Source organism: Tinamus guttatus, unplaced genomic scaffold, assembly GCF_059628265.1.
Source record: "Tinamus guttatus ecotype Peru unplaced genomic scaffold, ASM5962826v1 Tinamus_guttatus_pri_ptg000015l, whole genome shotgun sequence".
Taxonomy (NCBI): domain Eukaryota; kingdom Metazoa; phylum Chordata; class Aves; order Tinamiformes; family Tinamidae; genus Tinamus; species Tinamus guttatus.
Genome location: NW_028288549.1, coordinates 432,544 through 451,030, shown reverse-complemented (window position 1 = coordinate 451,030; position 18,487 = coordinate 432,544).

Here is an 18,487-nt window from a genome sequence, read left to right as displayed (position 1 = left end):
GTCCAGTTCTGGGCTCCACAGTACAAGAGGGATGTGGAGCTGCTGGAGAGAGTCCAGCGCAGGGCTACAAGGATGATCAGGGGCCTGGAACATCTGCCCTATGAGGAGAGGCTGAGGGAGCTGGGCCTGTTCAGCCTGGAGAAGAGAAGGCTGAGAGGGGATCTAATCAGTGTATATAAATACCTCAAGGGAGGGAGTGCAGAGGACGGGGATGGTCTCTTTTCAGTGGTGGCCACTGATAGGACTAGAGGAAATGGCCGGAAACTGAAACATCAAAAATTCCATAGGAACTTAAGGAAAAATTTCTTAACAGTGAGGGTGACAGAGCACTGGAACAGGCTGCCCAGAGTGGTTGTGGAGTCTCCTTCCCTGGAGATCTTCAAAACCTGCTTGGATGCAGTCCTGTGCCACGTGCTCTAGGTGTCCCTGCGCATGCAGGGGGGTTGGACTAGATGATCTCTAGAGGTCCCTTCCAACCCTAAGCATTCTATGATTCTATGATTCTATGATTCATCCTTTGTGATCCCCATCCTCATACCTATTGCATGCAATTGTCAGGGATTGTAGCGGGTCTGTGAAATCCCTGGCTCTCTTAGCAGAGAACGTTAACCTTGAAAAGATTAGAGTGTATCTATGAGATAGGGAGTTCACAGGGAGACAGCAGAAAGTTATTAACAAGTGTAAGGAGTTTTGGCCATGGAGCAGAAACTGGCCAAGCTAAGAATCATCCAGTCATAACTCTGTCACTAGCAACTGTCCTTTGTAGTCCTCACTAATAAGCAGCAGCCACGATGAGGAAAGCTCAGTATAAATAATGTACCTAGAAAACAATAAAACATAGTTTGCGTTGCATCTACCCCAGTTGTTTGTGTTTTTGGCCACCACGACTGCGACAACTGCTGACCCTGACATGATAATAAGAAGTGGTCCTCCTGGTGACTGGCAGTGGTGGCAGAGCCCGGCGGAGCTTGAGAGCAGCAGGGAAGCTGCCTGGCCCGGACCTGTGATTTGACTCCATGTGAAGGTGAGCTGCCAGGAACGGGACTGACACCTCTGGAAGGTGCGCGGCAGAGAGCGGAAATATAGAGATGTGGGGCAAAACCTGACAAAGCAGGAAGCCCTAGCCTTATCTACCTGGAAAGCTTTGCTTGTTCACACAGGTATCACAGTTACTGACTATGTGTTACATTGAATGTTGTTATTGTGACGGGGGCAGTGTCCCCCTCCTGTAGAGGCTGTCACAGAGCAAGTGGATGCTTTACAGTGCTCTGTCGGTGCCTCCAGGTCATCAGACCGTAAAGATGATCTGAGTCATAAGCATCCCTCACCCAGTGAGCAGGCAAAGGTGCGGCAATGGTGGGAGTCTCTTAATGAGCTCTCACCCCCTCTCTATAAAACACCTGCAGAGCAGCTGGCTGAGTGGGAGGCTTTGAATAAACCTGTGTTCCTCTTTGCTCCTCCTGTGGAGGAGGAGAAGGAAGATGATGAAGAGATCCTCAGAAAAGGCCTTTACCACCATCCCTGGCGTTACAGCCTGAGAAAGAGACAGGGGAGGATGTGCCCCCATGTATTGGAGATGGAAATTTCTGTGATCCGTAGAGTCATAAAAATCTCCTGTGAGTAGCAGAGGCCAGACCTTGAGAAAAAGATGTTTGCCTGCCTAGCCTGAGCCATAAGGAGCACGGATGCAGTTTCTCAGCCTGGTTCACAGGCAGTCCCCCCGGAAACCTGTTGAAGCGGCCGCTCGGCCGGGCTTGTAGCCAGCTTAACCACAGATGTCCTCCAAACCATCTTTGGAGGCCAAACACCCGGAAATGAGGAAGAAGAGGAGGAAGGCAGGACCCTGGAATTGAGGGCTGAGACCCCCTACTAGCATGCGCACTTGCGCACCCGGGGGAAAATTGCACAACTAGAGGCAGAGTTTGTCCGCCCCCTGGGCTGCCTCCTGGGTTGGACTGACCCTGCGTGCCAGGATGCACCGGGCATAGAGAGGACAGTGCGGAGAGAGCGGGGGGAGAGAATAAACTCCTAACTCTGAGGCCTGCACTGTCTCCATGGGAGCCGGTCAGCAGCTCTCTTGCTTTGATCTGCCACCACGAGAGGATGTTCGGGCCCAGATCGGCAGGTATCACCTTGTGAGTAGTTATCCATACTTTGCTTCTTTTATGTGCTTTCACCTGAATAAACGCTTGATGTAGTCACCTCGTTCTACATGATTACTACCGAATCCCGAGCCCATCCGTAACACCCCATTACCAGAAGATCCGGACTGGGACTTGCAGGGCGCTGCCGGTTATGCAGCATATCCTGGATAAATCCGGGAGGGGTAAGGATATCCAGCCCGGGGATTTGATTCGTCTTTTAAAGTGGGGTTGGAGAACTGTAATGCTTTAAGTGAGGACAGAAACCGTTATTATCCCAAAGTCTACCACCCCTTGACAGAGACCACACCATGCGTTGCCTTATATGTGGCAACCAGGCTTGGTCCGGAATTCCATCAAAGCCCATAGGGGGTCCATGTATGGTAGGCCAAGTAAGTATGGCTTTGCCCTGGGTTCATCCCAACAGCACCAGTGTCAAGAGAACAACTCAGCGAACCGCACGTAGCATAATCCAGACGGAGGACTGTGATGATGAAGTCCGCCTCTGGTACAAGTGGGAGGCCATTTTTGCATCTTTTTTCGTTCCAGGGGCAGCAGCAGCAAGAGCCCACAAAATCTTAGACACCCTGTCCTGCTGGGTAGTTAAACAAGCAAATGTCACCAGTCAGGTCCTCTCTAATCTGGTGCTGGATTTATCACGGGTACAACACGCAGTGGTACAAAACAGAGCGGCTATTGACTTCCTGCTACTGGCCCACGGACGTGGATGTGAAGACTTTGAAGGGATGTGCTGCATGGACCTACAAGACCACTCTAAGGCAATCCACCAGCAGATTCAGCAGCTGACGGAGCACACCCAGAAGATACAAAAGGTCGTGGGTTTCTTTGGGCTGGATGGGTTAACTGATTTATTGGGTATTGGTGGGTGGCTAAAATCCTTGCTTAAGACAGGATTGGTGCTTTTGATTGTTATGTTTTCTGTCCTATGCTTCTTTAGCCTTCACATGCATAAGGCGAATGCTATTCTCCCTTACTAATAAAACCTGGCTATTGCAAAAGAAAAAAGGAGGACTTCTTAGAGGAATGGCTTGGGGATCAAGGATACTTCACGGCTCCAGGTGGTCAGCACCACCCCGACCTTGAAATAATTGAGAGTCCTTGAGCTGTCCATCAACAGATCAACAAACAACGGACGCTGCGCTTCCCAGCTTCTTTATCCCACAGCTATTGTTTCACATTTCCCATTCCATTCCTTTGCAAAGGCGACCATGAGGGAAAGAAAAGAAAAGGGCCTTCTCCGCAATGAGTCATCTCTAAGGTTTCCCAAAGGGCCCATCCTGCCCTCTTTTTCCTCCATAGCTCACACAGCACAGGGCACTATCTTCTTACTCCTATGAGTTATCCATCCATCAGTCATTCAAAAGCCAAACTCTTATTTGTCATCCTCTTTTTCCCTCCTGCACTCAGGGTGTGGCCATTGATGCATTAGGCACTTTCCATGTGCTGAGGCAGCACAGCAGCGAGGTGAACAGGGACATGATCGCACTGAGCTTTCAACTGTGCGAGAGAGCTGCCCGCACTCATGGCACCAGCTGTGATGGCAGGCCTGTGGCTGCCATCTAATGGCAGGGTACTGCCAGCACCAGCCTGGTCTTGGTGGGGGTCATGCCTCGGCTGGCAGGAATGGGTTAGCGCATCCTCCTCCTCTGGGGCACGTCCATGGTGCACAGGGCAGGCTCTCCCTCCACGGGTTCCAGCTCCATGGGTTCCAGGGCAGCTGTGATGCTCTGCAGGAAGGCAGTGTGGTGGTGCCACATGGTAGCACCCACCTTCCTCTTGGTGCCCAGCGTCGCCTTCCCCCTCACCCACAGCTGCTGTGGGTGGCTCATGGCAGGCACTAACAGACAGCGTGGTCCCACCTTCTCTCAGGCTCCATCCAGCCCCCTCGGGAGACGCTCCAAACTCTCCCTTCCCTCCCTGGACTGCCTCAATCCCCTCCCTTCACCTTCCTTGAGTGTCTGCCCCCTTTGACGAGTACCTAAAGCATTTGCCTTGCCCTTTTCGCAAGAGCGTAATGTGTTTTCTCCTCTGCCAGAGCACTCCTGTGCCCTCCAGTCCCTTCAGGAGCATTTAGATGCCCTCCAGCCACATCTCTTCCCACTACCCTCCACATCTCCTCTGGCCCTCCTTTCTCTTTGCCTCATGCTCACATGCTCTTCAGCCACCAGACAGCAGTGGTTTCCTCTCCTCACTTCCTCTCCTTGCATGTTCAATGTCCCTTCTTCCCACTTTCTCATTTGCTATCTCTTCCACACCTCCCCACTAGGTGCTAGGCTATCCCCTAGTTGCCACCAGACACCTTCAGATCCCTTCCATTGCCCACTATCAGATCTCCTGTTTTGCCATGCTCACAATCCCATTGCCACTGTCAAGGCCTCAGCTCTTCTCCACTGCCTTGCTTCTGCCATAGGATCAGACAGCACACCGGATCTTGAAGACACCTGCCCTTCCAAATGGTTCCACATGGACACACTGCCAGGCACAGCTGGGCTACTCCAGCTGGGAGAAAGCACCGTGTCTTTATTGGGCACTGCCCAGGCCTCAAGAGCACTTGCAGAGGCCATGCTCTACTAAGGGCTGTCCTGACGCAGATGTGGCAATGCTGGCAGCAGCACTGGGAGCTTCTGCACCAACACGCTTCTGCGCAGCCCCACCACTGCCAGCCCTGCTGTTTCTCTCGGTCCCCTCAAGGCTTCAGGAACTTCAGGACCGTTTTGCAGGTCTGCGTGCTTCAACTCGGCCGTACTGATCCCACGTCTGCCGGGCTGCCACAAACGACTCATACTTTCGATGGTGCTCTTGCAGTTCCATCTTCTTACCAACACTGAAGAGGAAACAAAAACTCCTCAATTTACACATAGAGGCAGGAGGACAGAGACTCCTATAGACGTCTCTCACAGCCCAGGAGCCTGCTGTGCTCCATCCTTCAGGCTGTCAGGCCAAGACAGCTTTTCCACTTGCCATTCTGCCAAGGAAAGTGAGGAACATGCCACAGAAGGGAAATGCCACTTGAACCTGGACGCATTTACCAAGAGAACTGCTGCTGGTCTCTTCTCCATGACCTGCTGCTCTCCAGACTCCTCCATTCCTCAAGGCAGGCTCCTGAGGACTGCAGCCCTTGCAGATCTTGGCTTGCTTGTCTTGGCAGCACTCTGTTGGGGCAGGCACAAATTCCCCCTCACAGCCGGGCTCTGTCCTGGCCTGCCCCTGCCCTCCCCCAGCCTCTGCACGCTGCCCTGGCAGCTACTGCTCTCTTCAACACCGCAGCAACCTCAGGCACTCGCTGGGGGCTGCCTAGAGACACCAGCATCAGGGGCTGTCCCAGGGCCTCCTCCAGGTACCGAGAAAGCAGAAGCTGCCGCATCCTCCTCAGGGCTAAGCCAGGGGGATCCTTGACCCTGCAGCACAGCCGTCCCCGCTGCTCCACTCCCCCACGCCTTTGAGACACTTCGCACACACTTACATTTGCCGAGACGTTTCCAGCCTCGGGGCCGCTTCCTTCTCCTCCACCACTTCGGGAAGGCACAGAGACACCAAGCTGAGTCTTAGCGGGTGGCCCCGAGGCTTCTTTCTTTCTGCTTCAAGCCTTCCCTGCTCAGAGCCACTGTAGATTTGGGGCTTCTGAGCTTCTGCTTTAGGTCGTGTCTAGGCAAAGAGAGAGGAGGAACAAGGCCGTGAGAACAGAGACAACAGAATGGAAGAGTCAACTCAAAAGCTATTGGCATTTGCAGACTGAAAAGCTACATCCTGCTGTGGCCATACACCTTGGCCTTTGGACGTTACGTAAATTCCGATAACCTACCCCCTCTCTTATCCGCCTGTCCACAACAGGGAGTCTGGATTCAGCAGCCTTCCTGTCTACGTTGCCTCCTTTCTGCACACTGCTCCTCCTTACTGGTGGCAGTGCGCTGCAGATAGAGCACACGCGCAGCTCACGTGAGCACGTTCTCCAGCCTGTGCTCACACACCAAGCCCATCAAGAGCATGGTCGTCCCCAGAACCTTTCTCCAAGAGCCTCACCTCACTGAAGGCAGTGATCCTTTTGTCCCTTGCGCATCACTGGTGTGTGCAGGAGAAAGACGTGGCCGGGAGAGAAGGTGCTTGCTCGCGAGATCTCCTGGAAGCACACAACAGGGAAGCTCTCCACAACTGCATCTCCAGCACAGGGGCCACCAGAACAACAACTCAGCAGTGCTCAGGCATGAAGTGCATTGGAGAGGGCCCTGACTCCTTCCGGCCCTTTCAAACTCCCTCCATTGTCCTACCCTCTCTTTCCAGAACATCCCCTTCCTCCCAGAGGGATTGCACCCTTCTGCTTTCTTTGCTCCACATTCTGACATGCAGCCTTCACTGTTGCATTACCTCTTACAGGCCGGTGCTCTCCGCAGCTGCCTTTTCTTGCCTGCTTTTGCCGCAGAAGCTCTCCAGATGCGGGCACAGCTGGGCCCAGGCGCTGCTTATTTGCACCCCTGGGAACCAGGAGCACACACAAATGAAACCTCACACAGGACGCGCAACACAAACCGCCACACGCTTCCCACCCAGACACAAGTCCTAGAAGCCATGGGGCACGGCACTATCACCTCCGAGCACTACTTCAGGCAACAGGCCAAAAGGAAAAAGCTCCTTCGTGCATATCCAGGAGCACAGCATTAACAAAAGGCAGTTCTGCCATCTTCTCACCTCACTCCGTGAGCTCTAGCCTGCGCCTTGCTCTTCTCCCTTTCTGGCCCCTTCACAGCACACGTGTGCTTTGACGTCACATGTGCTTGCGAGGGGACGCGCTCAGCAGCAAGAAGCCCTACAATTACAAAGCACCTCTTCACACTTGCCTTTTTGGCACGCTTGCCACGAGAGGTACAGGCTGGCCTGCCCATGCACGGGCTACTATGCTGCAAGCCCGGACACTGCCAGCCTTGCAGACAGCCTTCCTAGCAGCCTTTTCAGGCTGCCTGCATGCTCCATGCATCCCTTTCTAGAGCATCACGCTGCCCCCTGGGACCTTCCCCTCCCACTCTTGCACTGGCCCGGATTTCGAAGAGTGCCAGCAACTCTTACGGCACCTTCTCTGCCAGCATCCTTCACAGAGCCGCCTTTGCTTTCCTTCTTTGCCAGCGGTGGCTCTTTGGCAGCTTCTTGCATGGCTTTGGCCACGTCCTGCTCATCTGCGAACCTGCAAATCACAAGGGCACACCAGCCATACCTCAGGTGGGGGGCTCACTCCAAACTGCGACACACTTCCCTCCCACTAGGAGGACTTAAGCCCACCCAGAGCATGACAGGAACTTCCCACCATTACTAGAAATGAGTCCAACAGCAACAGCTCCCTCCCGCAACTTCCACAGAATGCTTAACCAAAGCTGCTTCTGCCAGAGTCTCACCTCACCCGACGCGCTCTAGGAGGGGCCTCTCCTGCCATCTCCCCATCACTCCTCTGCTTTGGTAAGACAAGCTCTTGGGAGAGGAGGCGCTCACGAACCAGACCACCTGCAAGGACAAAGCATGCAAGCTCTTCACATCTGCTTCTGCGGGACACTTCCCACAAGAGGCACATGTTGGCCTGATCACACATGGGCTACTGCGCACGGAGCACACACTCAACTAGGCTTGGAGGCCAGCTTGCTAGAAGATTCTTCATAGAATCACACAGAATCACAGAATGGTTGAGGTTGGAAGGGACCTCTAGAGATCACCTAGCCCTTGCTCCTTTCACACTCCTCATCTTGCCCGAGCCTCCCCTTCTAAAGGACCATGGGGTTCCCTGAGCTCTCCTTAGGCCATTCTTTCGGGTGCACATTCTCCAAGTCGGGCCAGAGGGACAGCGTGGTCACTTGACAGAATCTCTTTGGCATGGCACACATTCATTCTGAGAAGGCCAACACATGTAGGCTGTCTTCACCCCTTAGGGTTGCTCTCCACGCTCGCGCTTACACTACCTTTGCTATCCGTCTGCTCAGGCAAGCCTTGTTCTGTACCTGCATTTTTACGTATAAATCTGGAAAGAACAAAGGTGAAACCAGTTTCAAGAAGGGGCAATCCAGTCCCAAGTAGCCTCCACTCAGCTGCTGCTCACAGAGAGGGTGGAACGCTACTGTAAGCTCTACAGTTTTGCAAAGCAGAAGTTGGTGCAAGGCAGCAGTGCATCTTAGGAGCCCTGGTGCACAGCACTCCACTGCTGGGATGGCACAAGAAACTCCATCCAAGGGCATTGTCTAGATCAGGCTGGGACACAGCTTCGCACAGATGCTTTTCAGGGAAAGAAAAAAAACGTGCAGGGAAGAGAAACCTCTTGAGCTTTAGCAGGGGGTTATTCAGTTTCTCTCAAAAGAAAGCAGATGAAGCTGGATGTATGCAAAGGGATCCCTAACTTCCTCTCTCCCTCTCATTGGGGAGCAATGGAAAGCAGAACCTCCTCCAGGTGACTCCACCTGAACAGACATGGCTTCCCAATGAGGCAAGAATGGCCTCGGACTTTGCTCACAGGTATAACACCACTACTACTCCTCCTGATGAGAGAAGCCCTGGCATCTACGTCTTAGGCCCCTCTAGCTGGTCCTATGAAGCAGGAGATAAGAAGCTGCTCAGTCAGGCAGTCAAGGCCTACACAAGGAAACATACTCACTGTGGCAACACAAAGACACCCCCAGGAGGCATCTGAAAAACAGCCGTCTCTGTGCGGGCAATGATCAAAGGCCTCAAGGCTGGTGTCTGCAAAAGTGACAGAGACGCACACGGTCACCCCCGGAAAAGAGCCCCTGGCTCACAAGGGCGTCAAACTGCCTACTACTACCCACACAACAAACCGCTCCTCCACAACTCTCACACCACGGGCTCCTGCATCAACATCAGACCCTGTCCCAGCACAGACATGCTGCCCAGCAAAACCCTGAGAAGGAGCACTAATGCTGCTGGCCTTTGGTGAGGCCAGTCACAAGGAGATTCCCTCAGGCAACAAGCTCTTTCCTAAAAAGAGCTCAGGACAAGGAGCACAGCACGAGGCTTTGCCTTTGATGGCCTTTCTGCCGGCATGGCTTACTGGAAGCTGAGAGGCTGGTGGAGGGGGAAGGAGCAGCAAAACTGCCCTGTGCTTCGTCTTCTTCCCAAAGCCCTTCCCAAAAGGCATGGGCTACCGCTCTGCATCCTTCCTCTGACCCAAGACAGCTGCTCTCAAAGACTCCTGTGTTGGCAAGTCTCTCCCGAAGGTGAGACAAGCTCTCTGCAGAGAGCTCCCGGGATGGCACATCAAGTCTACCCAAGGCACTCCACAGCCAGAGAGAATTCTGGGGCCTCTTTTCTAAAGAAGCAGAGGGAGCACTCAACACTTCCCAGACTTACCCGCAGGAAAGATTTTGACAGCTTTCTCGTCACATCCACTTCATTGATAAAGTCTTCAAAAAACCTCATGGTGACGTTCCTTTCTCGGCACACAAGAATGCCAATGTTCTTGAAAACAAAGTCAAAATCTTCCCCTTTGGACAAGGCCCACACAAGCAAGGTCTGAGTTGCCCTTAGACAAACGGACACCTTCTGCAGGGAAAGGTGGGTCCTCATAACCATGGTGGTAAGCTTCACTTGAGCAACTTCCAGATGCCCTGCAAAAAAAGGCAGCAGGCAACAAAGTCACTCAAAGAGCCCTTGGGCACACTCAACTCACCTGGCAGCTCAGCACACCCTCCACAGCCCTCTCAACACCCTCCCTCCCCACCCACTCCCCTTTCAGCAGAAAACCTCTTGCTTGGGGGCTACAGACCCATCCCCAAACACCTTTTGCTCTTCCTAGCAAACTGGACATGGTTTCACAGGAATGCAAGAACCACTCCAAACACAGCCCCACTCCTTCCTGACCCACAAGAGCCATGCGGGGCCCCCTCCAGCTGGCCACAGGGCCCTGGAGAAAACTCCTCCTCCCACCTCTGCTTCACTGCTCCCTGCAGCTCTCTTAGACCACTACTAACTACAAGATGCCAGGCAGAGCCCTGCCGCAACACGAGGGAAACAGCAGCTTTGCATCACGCTTCTAACCAGGCCACGGGATGTTCTCGTAGCTGAGGTCATTCTCCTTCAGAAACGCGTTGTCCAGATGTAAGACAGGCCTCCGAACAGGGAAACTCTTGTTCCTCACAGAGCACAAGTAGTTGTCCATGATGAACATGTTTCCCACGCCTGCTAGCTGGACAGTCTGAAAAGAAGAGAGCATGTAAAGAACAGGAGGAGGCTTTTCACATGCCCAAAAAGTAAGGGATAGCTTTTCAGGGCACTCAGAGGGTGCTTAAGGGCCGGATCTACAATGCAGGAAGATGAGGTGCTTTGCAGGAGAGCCCTGCACTCTCTAGTCATGGCCTCTCCCACCCCTCACCTCCCAACAGCTAAGCACTGACCCACAAGTAGGGAACACCACCCAAGGAGGTGCAAGACGTGGCAGAAAGTCTCCACCGTGTGCCAGGCACGTTGTTCCACCCGGCCACGTGGGGCTAGAGAACGCCCCAGAGGAGAAAGCCCACATTCTGCTTCTCCAGCTGCCCTTTGCTTTGGCTCTCCATTGCCAGAGAGCTGGCTCTGGGGCAGAACTGCAACCCACAGGCTCCTGCAGGCACATCGCTTCTGCTTTCAGAGGGGACAGCGGTATGACTGCTCAAAGGCAGCACGGAAATGGGGGCATCGGCGGTCATCAGGGTCTGAGGGAGAAGGAGCAGAGAAGCCCACCTGGTTCTGCAGCAGCGCCTGGCGGTAACACTCGCACGCGCAGTCCCAAACTTTAGCGATATCTGGGCAGGAAGAGAAAGATGGGCTGTGCTTGAAGTGCACAAGCTCACCTCCATGCCAACCATTTCAAACCACGCAGATGCAGCAAGCGTCACCCACCACCACCACAATCCCGCAAAGGACCCTTGCAGAGGAGGGCAGCAGAACTGACATTCCAACAGCGTTCCAACTACAAGCACTCCCCTGAAAAGGAAGGCACAGAGCCCACCACCAGCTTGGAGACTCAGGGACCTTTCGGACTTACTTTCCTTACGGAATCTCACGAGCCGCTGAGAGAGTGAGTGGAGGAAGTTTGAGCAAAATGATTCCATGGCTCAAGGCACAGGCCACCAGCTCCTCCACTCCAGCACACCAAAGAGCCCAGCGCTATTGCACTGCCTCTCTTGCCCTCTCCTCCTCACTGCAGAGCAGCTGCCACGAGCAGAGGGGAGCCGAGAGCAGCCGAGTGCCAGGGCTCAGCGTGGCCTCGCACGGCAGTGTGCGTGGGGCGCCCTACTTATAGGGAAGCTCTGATGGTGATGCGGGACATCCCACTGTGACCCCAGCCCGTGTCACAAAAGGCTGCAGGGCCCGCCCACCCCCACTGTCGGGCACCTCCCTATATTTCACCCCACAAGGACAAGGGGGCAGCACTCGGCTTCCTGAGGGATGCCCCCTACCTCCCCTGCCCACCTCCCCATGATCTGCATGCCTTAGCAGCAACCATCCCCACCTCTGCGCTGGGAAGGACATTCAGGCCAAAAGGAAAGATAAGCAAAGAACTTAGGAGAGGCTGGTTCATCTAAGGAGCCGCAGCTTGCCGCAAAACAGAGAGCTCTTCTTATTCTTATTCCTACCCAAAATAAAGGAAGCCCCCCTGGTGCACAACACTGCTAACCACCAGCTGCTCTGTCAGGAAGGATTCTCTCAGGAACTCCTTCCCGTGGGGAGCTCCTTTCCTTTCGAAGGAGAGATTTCACAGCCCTTTGGTGGCTAGAAATCCCCCAGGAAGACAAGGGCAGGGGCCACGAACGGGACACAAGGGCCCTGTGCAAGCACAGACATCTTCAGAGCACAAGTACACACTGATACACCCCCTGCCAGAGCAGAGAACACCCTCATGCCTTCTTGTTTTGCACCAAATCCAGACTTCACCTCACCAGCCCCAAGCTTGTGAGTTAAACAAGAGAAATGTGAAGAAGCTGAAAAGGGAGTTTTGCCCAACTAATCCTCAAGAGGATTCCTAAAGACATTTCAGCATTCCCAGAGCTGCGGTGTTGAAATGCATTTGTGAAATAAAATCAAAGGAAAACAAAGCTTTTTTTTTTTTTTTTTTTTTTTTTACTTAACTACAAACATACAAATTCCTGTGAAGCAGGTATACCACTGACAGGCTTGCATGATATGATGATTTTGCCCAAAGGAACAGTCCCAGGAGCCACCAAATGAGTTGAGCAAGGTCTGTGGGGTGGTAGGAGGGTGCCAGCAGCCCCTCTGAGACATGCTCTGTGACACGCTCTGGGTCAGTGAGGGACACGGCGCCTCACACCTGCCCTCAGCCCAGGGTGTCCCCACACTGCCCAGAGCTCCGGGTCCTTCCTTCCTCCTAAATACGACAGGCAGAGAAAGAGCAACGCACGGCTGTTAACAGTTTAGAGGCTTTCCAGTGAATCGCAGTCCATAGCCCCAGTTTGTGCTGGTTCATCCTGTGCATCTTTGGCGCTGTCTTTGGAAAGGGCCAAAGCCCCAAACAAGCGCCAAAGCACAGCTGCCCACACAGCTCTGACCAGGATGGAGAGCTGTCAGTCCCGCTGTGCTGCACAAGCACCTTCTCCAGCGGCCACTGGAGAACTTCCATAGCCCGTGGCACTGTCTGCAGCAGGGGGAATGGATTGGAGGGCTCTGTCAGCAGCTCCTGGACGCTGCATGTGCTCAAGGCAGGGGCTACTCTCCAGGACGTGTGGGGCAATCTCTGCACTCTCTCCTGGGCTCTGAATGTGATCAGCATCAGGGTCACCTGAGTGTTTTCTCTACCTAACTATTACCAATGATTAGATTTTTTAGCTTTAATCAGCCCCTGGTGAGTTGTTGTAGTTAATGGCCTCAGTGGGATCCAGTAATGTCTACAAAAATTTAGGGTTTCCTTCTGACTTTGACTTCTTCACTGATTTCTTCAATCTCCTTTCAACAGCTGCAGTTCATGGACTCAGCTCCAAGTACTGCATGAAGATCATTAAAAAGCAAACAGCCCTGATAAACCCAAACTCTCCCTGCTATTTTCTTCAAGTGTCCATGGCTAATTGGTGAGGCTTGGGGAGTGTAGCTGAAAGCTGAAGAAAACAAGTATATACAAGTATTTCATCTTTTTAAAGTTTTCTATTATTATTCTAAAGAATAAGTGACAGCACAAGATCCAATTCATAGCCATCCAGAGTGACTCCTAATGAAGTCAGAACATGTAGGAAGAGCAGCATCCCAGAGATCAGATACCGTACGCACAGTCTTTCTCCCCACCTCCCCATCCCTACTATTTCCCTCATCAGCCTCTCAGGAATTTAAATCACTCATGTTCAAAGCTAGCCTTAGTCCACCTAAGTCTGCACTCAAGGTTATAGCTCCCCTGCCCCAATTCTCAACTGCTTTACTTAGACATTTGGCTGCCAACAGACACAGGGAGATCTTCTTTTAGTTACAAAGAAACAAAAAAAATAAAGCAGAGTATAGTTGCATTCAAAATAATGACACTCTTTGAATGTATGCTAGGTCCATACAATCCGTACATATAGTAAGAACTTGGCGAATGGGGCAGACTACAGGGAGACAGAGCAAGCCTTAACCGCCCTAAAGGGCAAACCAGCTGCCGGGTCTCTGAGTATACAGAGTATTGGGAGGAGTCACAATGTGTCCAGATAGAGCACTAAAGGGGATGTTAGAAATTGCCACTTTAAACAGGACATGTGGGAATGGGAGACTTACATAGATGCATAGGAGACAGAGAAGAGAATGGGCCCAGACCCCCGCTTACAGCATCACTGATGAGCTGCCACAGACTGAACAAGCAACCCAAAGAAGTCCTTCCTTTGGCAGTGACCTGGAAAGCCGCATCTCTGGCAAGGTTCCAGGGAGATGGGGGTTCTCTTCTTTAAGATGGTCCCCAGGAGTATGCAGAGAGGAGGAAGAGCACAAAGGCAGGTTGCAGGGATATTCGCCAGCTTCATCAGCTGCAGAGCAGGGAGCTGGTCATCTCACAAACTGCTGATTGAGTTAAATGAGACAACGGCCCCTGCAGCAGAGCCCAGCCCCACCGGGGCAGCCAACGCACCCCAGGGCCCCAACCTGCCCCGCACACGGGGCCCGGCTGCCCCCAGCCCCGCGACGCCCCGCACGGCCCCGCAAGATGGCGCCACCCACGGCAGGGGAGGGCAGAGCTGCTGGTGGAGTAGGAGGCCGCAGCGTTGCCATGGCAGCTGACAGCCAATGGCTGCCCTGGGCACGATGAGGTCACTGCTGCCGCAGCCCCTGATAGGCCAGCTGCAGGGAGAGGGCGTGGCTGCTGCTTGGGAGGTCCCCGCTGCGGGCAGAGCTGATTGGGCAGCAGCAGGGCTGGCTCTGCCTGGTGACTGTGAGGTCACCGCTCCCGCAGCGCCTCATTGGGCAGCAGCCGGGCCCTGCGGGGCTCTGCGCTGCTGAGATCATCTCCGCGGAGCAGCTGCTGAGCCCGGGCTGGGCTCCTGGCGGGGAAGGGCTGGGGAGGCCATTGCTGCCCTGGAGGGCAGGGCCAGAGAGCTGGGCGGGACGGCGCTGTGACGTCATGTCTTTGTGAGTGCCTGATTGGCCGGCAGCAGGCAGGCAGGCGTGGGCGGTGGGTGGGGGGTCTCTGTGGTGAGAGGAGCTGAGAGGGCAGCAGTGGTTCCTGTGTGGGGAAGGGGGTTGAGGAAGCTGCTGTCTCTGAAGGCCTCAGGCAGCATCAGGGATGTGGTGGGTTTGCACCTGTGAGGTCAGCTCCATGTGTGGAGATGAGAGGTTGGGAGAAGTCCCATGTGCCTGTTGGAAGGTGCTGGAGGTCTAGAAGAGAATGGAAGGGGTGGAGAGTTGGGCATCCTGCATCCTGGGGCACTTTGGGCTGTCCTGTGTGGTGCTTATCCCTGTGTGTCCTTCATGCAGAGGCACGTGTAGCCCGTCAGCCCTCGGGTTAGGTAGGGAGGTCGTGGAGAGCTGCAGTGCAGGATGGTCCCAGTGTGTCCCCAGGGTCTTGGTGCTCCGAAGGGAGGAGGTGTCTGGAGAGAGCGGCGCTCCGCTCCCAGAGCCCAGCCTGCCACCCCAGGGTCCTTCTGGGAGACCAGGGATGCAGAAACATTCTCCGATCTCCATCTTCAGGGATAATCCAGACCTCTGCTGGGGCCTGCCTTCAGCAGGGCCTTGAATCCTCCAATGCAGGCACAAGGAATCTGCTCTTCTGAGGCAGGCTGCACAGGCTCTTTGCTTTTAAAGTCTTCAGCAAAGTTTCTTGGTCTGTGCTGCTTGAGATGGAAATGATACATCAGAAAAGAATCAATGTGCCCTTAACACATCTTTCTTCCAGAGGGCTTTAGCTGGGACACTGGTTACTGCCAGACTCAAAACCGTGGGTCAATCCAGGTAGCAAACATGGGGAAGTTTTTCCAGATTCCATGAATTTTGCCAAGCTTTCCTTTGTCTGACCCGGAGGAAATCCATTTCTTATCTTGGACCTTAGTTGGTCCTTGGGCTTTTCCATGACACCTCCAAGTAGTGTTTCTCCCCTGGAGGTAGTTCCTGGCACCCGGTCTGTCTTTCGGGTCCGTAGAGCACCTTGGATCTCCCACACATTTTTGCTTCAGGGTGCCTCAGGACATGCCCACACACTGCAGTGCTGTTGTACAGACTCCCATATGGAGCCCGTAAGGCACTGCCAGCCTCAGGAGCTGCATTTTGACTTGTTCACAAGGTGGTGAGATGACCATCTCCCAGCTGCTGAAGCTTGTGGTCATCCCTACAACCAACGTTCCTCTCCTTCTAGTCTTTGCACAGTCCTGGGCCCAATCTTGTAGAAGGCAGACCCCATTCCCCTTGGAGCCTGTCAGAGATGGGACTTTCCAAGCCCCTGCAAAGGGAAGCATGGCTTTACTCATTTATTTGTTACTTATTCAGCCTTTATCATCCTGTCTATGGCACATTGAGCACCCCTTTGCACCTTGGAGTTTCTGCCCTTTCTCCTCTCCTCTCTCCCCTGTCTCCTCCATGTCTACTCAGTCAGCAGGGTCATGGGAAGTGCTGGTTTAGGGAGCTCCCTTGAAGCTCCAAATTGTGCAGCTGAAGGCCTGATGGAGACCTTCCTTTGACATCCCCATGTTGTGCTTGGGTCGCTCTGAGCAGCCAAGAAAATCCCTCTTCTCTAGGGACTTGCATCAGAGCGTTTTGCCTGCTTTTGTACGGAAGTGCAGAGAGGTCTACGATTGCCAAGAGCAGCACGGCCCACATCATGGCCCAGGACGCCTAGGAGTTGTGTGGCTCTCCCATTCCCCCATGTCCTGCTTAAATTGACAAGTTCTAACGTGACCTTCACAGCACACGAGGCGGACATTGTAAAGCTGCAGCACTGGGAATCCTCCTGTTACCCTTTATTCACTCGGCAACCCAACTGCTGGTTTGCACTTCAGGGAGTTTAAAGCTTGCTCTGCTTTCCAGGAGCCTGTCCCCCACATTCTGCTTATATCCAGCCTTTCCTGTCTCTCCAAAAGATATCCAATAAGGCTCTCCCCTGTAGCAGGGAGACCTTATTGTTGGCATCTTGGACTTAGTCTACAGCCAAAGAGAATAATTACGCTTTATGAAATTATTCCTGCTCTGTTTCTCTTTCTATGCAATTAAGAAAAATCCTGTGCCTATTTGCAGCTAGTTCTCTAAGGAAAGCAAGTGTGAGCTGGCACAGATGAACTGCAACCTTCAATTGCAGACTTCAGTGGAATAGGAAAGCTTCTAACAAGAGTGAGGGAAGTCCCCTGTGGCTGGTGAGAGAAATGGAAGGACTGGGGAGGTGCAGAGGAAGAGTGTCCATATGGTGCCTTAGCTCCAGCTTTTCCTCTATGTCCAGACTTCATTAGGAGTCACTCTAGACTGACAGCAGCTGAAGAATGTTGCTGTCACTTGCTCTAAAATTATAATAATAATGATAAAAGCCTTTAAAAGAAGAAATATTCATAGTTATTTATGTCTCCACCTTTCAGCTACACTCCTGAAACGTCTCCAATTAGCCGTGCAAGACTTGAAGGAAATTACAGGGAGAGACATAGTTGGTCAGAACTTTTTGCTTTTTAACGAGTCCCCTGGTGTGTTTGGTGCTGAGCCTATGAACTTCAGTTACTGAGAGAAGGCCGAACAAAACTTTGAAGAATTCCAAGTCAGAAGCAACCTCCAAAGTTCTGTAGAGCATTAATGGGTCCCACTGAGAGTCGTTAGCAGCAAAGACTCCCCAGCTGATTAGAGCAGAAAATCGTAATCACTGGTAACAGGTAGGCAGAGGAAATATGCAAGGTGGTTCTGATGCCACGTTAACCCTTGATGTGTTTTATCAGGCAAAATGTCCAAGCTCGGTCACTGAACTTCTGGGAAGGGAAATCCTTTCCCCACATGTTTTCGGGGTCATCCTGGGGACAGTGTGTGAGTGGGGGTGTGCAGTGCTCAGTGCAGGACAATGATACGACACCTTTCAGGGTGTTGTCAAGGGGGACAAGGAGGTCCCAGGGTCTCCTGGCCGGCCTTGGTGGCAGAGACAACAGCCATAGCCAAGAGGATGCCGCCCTCCTTTGGGGTCCTTGAGCTTTGGCAGTGCCTTAGGCTGTCTCCAGCAGAGCCTGTCCTGTGCTGGCTCCTACCTGCAGTTGTGCCCATGCAGCCTATAAACACCCAGCCACTTCCCCACTTTGGTCTCACACGGGATCTCCTTCCCTTCACTGATGTCTCTCCATCCCCATTGGCTGTTCCTTGTAACACAAAGCCAAGGGATGATCCTTGCCTCGGGCTGGGTGGCCTGTTGCACTACAGCATTAGCCTTTCAAGTGACATTACCTCATCCTAAAGCCCAATCAGAAATTCCCAAGCTGGGGATATTTCAGGATATTCATCTTTTCATGCTGCTTCCCACTGCCAAGGAAATCTCCTGGCAGCCCCATAGTGTGGGGAAGAAAATAACCTTGTCTATCAAAACAGAGTGGAACATGAGGAATTGAGGACTAGCCTGAAGAGAAGGGCCTGCATGTTACAAGGGAGGCCATATGAGCCAGTGGTGCATGTTCACGTGAATAAGGCCAGACACCTATGGGGCTGCATTAGTAGTAGCATGGCTACCTAGAGGAGGGGAGCTGTTATCCCTCTCCAAGGGGGTCTTTGCATGAAGGCAGTGGTGGGAATCAGTTTTGGGGAACAGGTGTGAAAACTGAGGTGTCCTAGGGTGCTTGCCCACCAACCATTTCTGAAAGGCCTGATTTTTCTCTTGTTTCCTTTTTGAATGTGCTAGGAACATGGTGGCTGTGCTGGACACCCCATGCATCTGACATGGCCGAGTA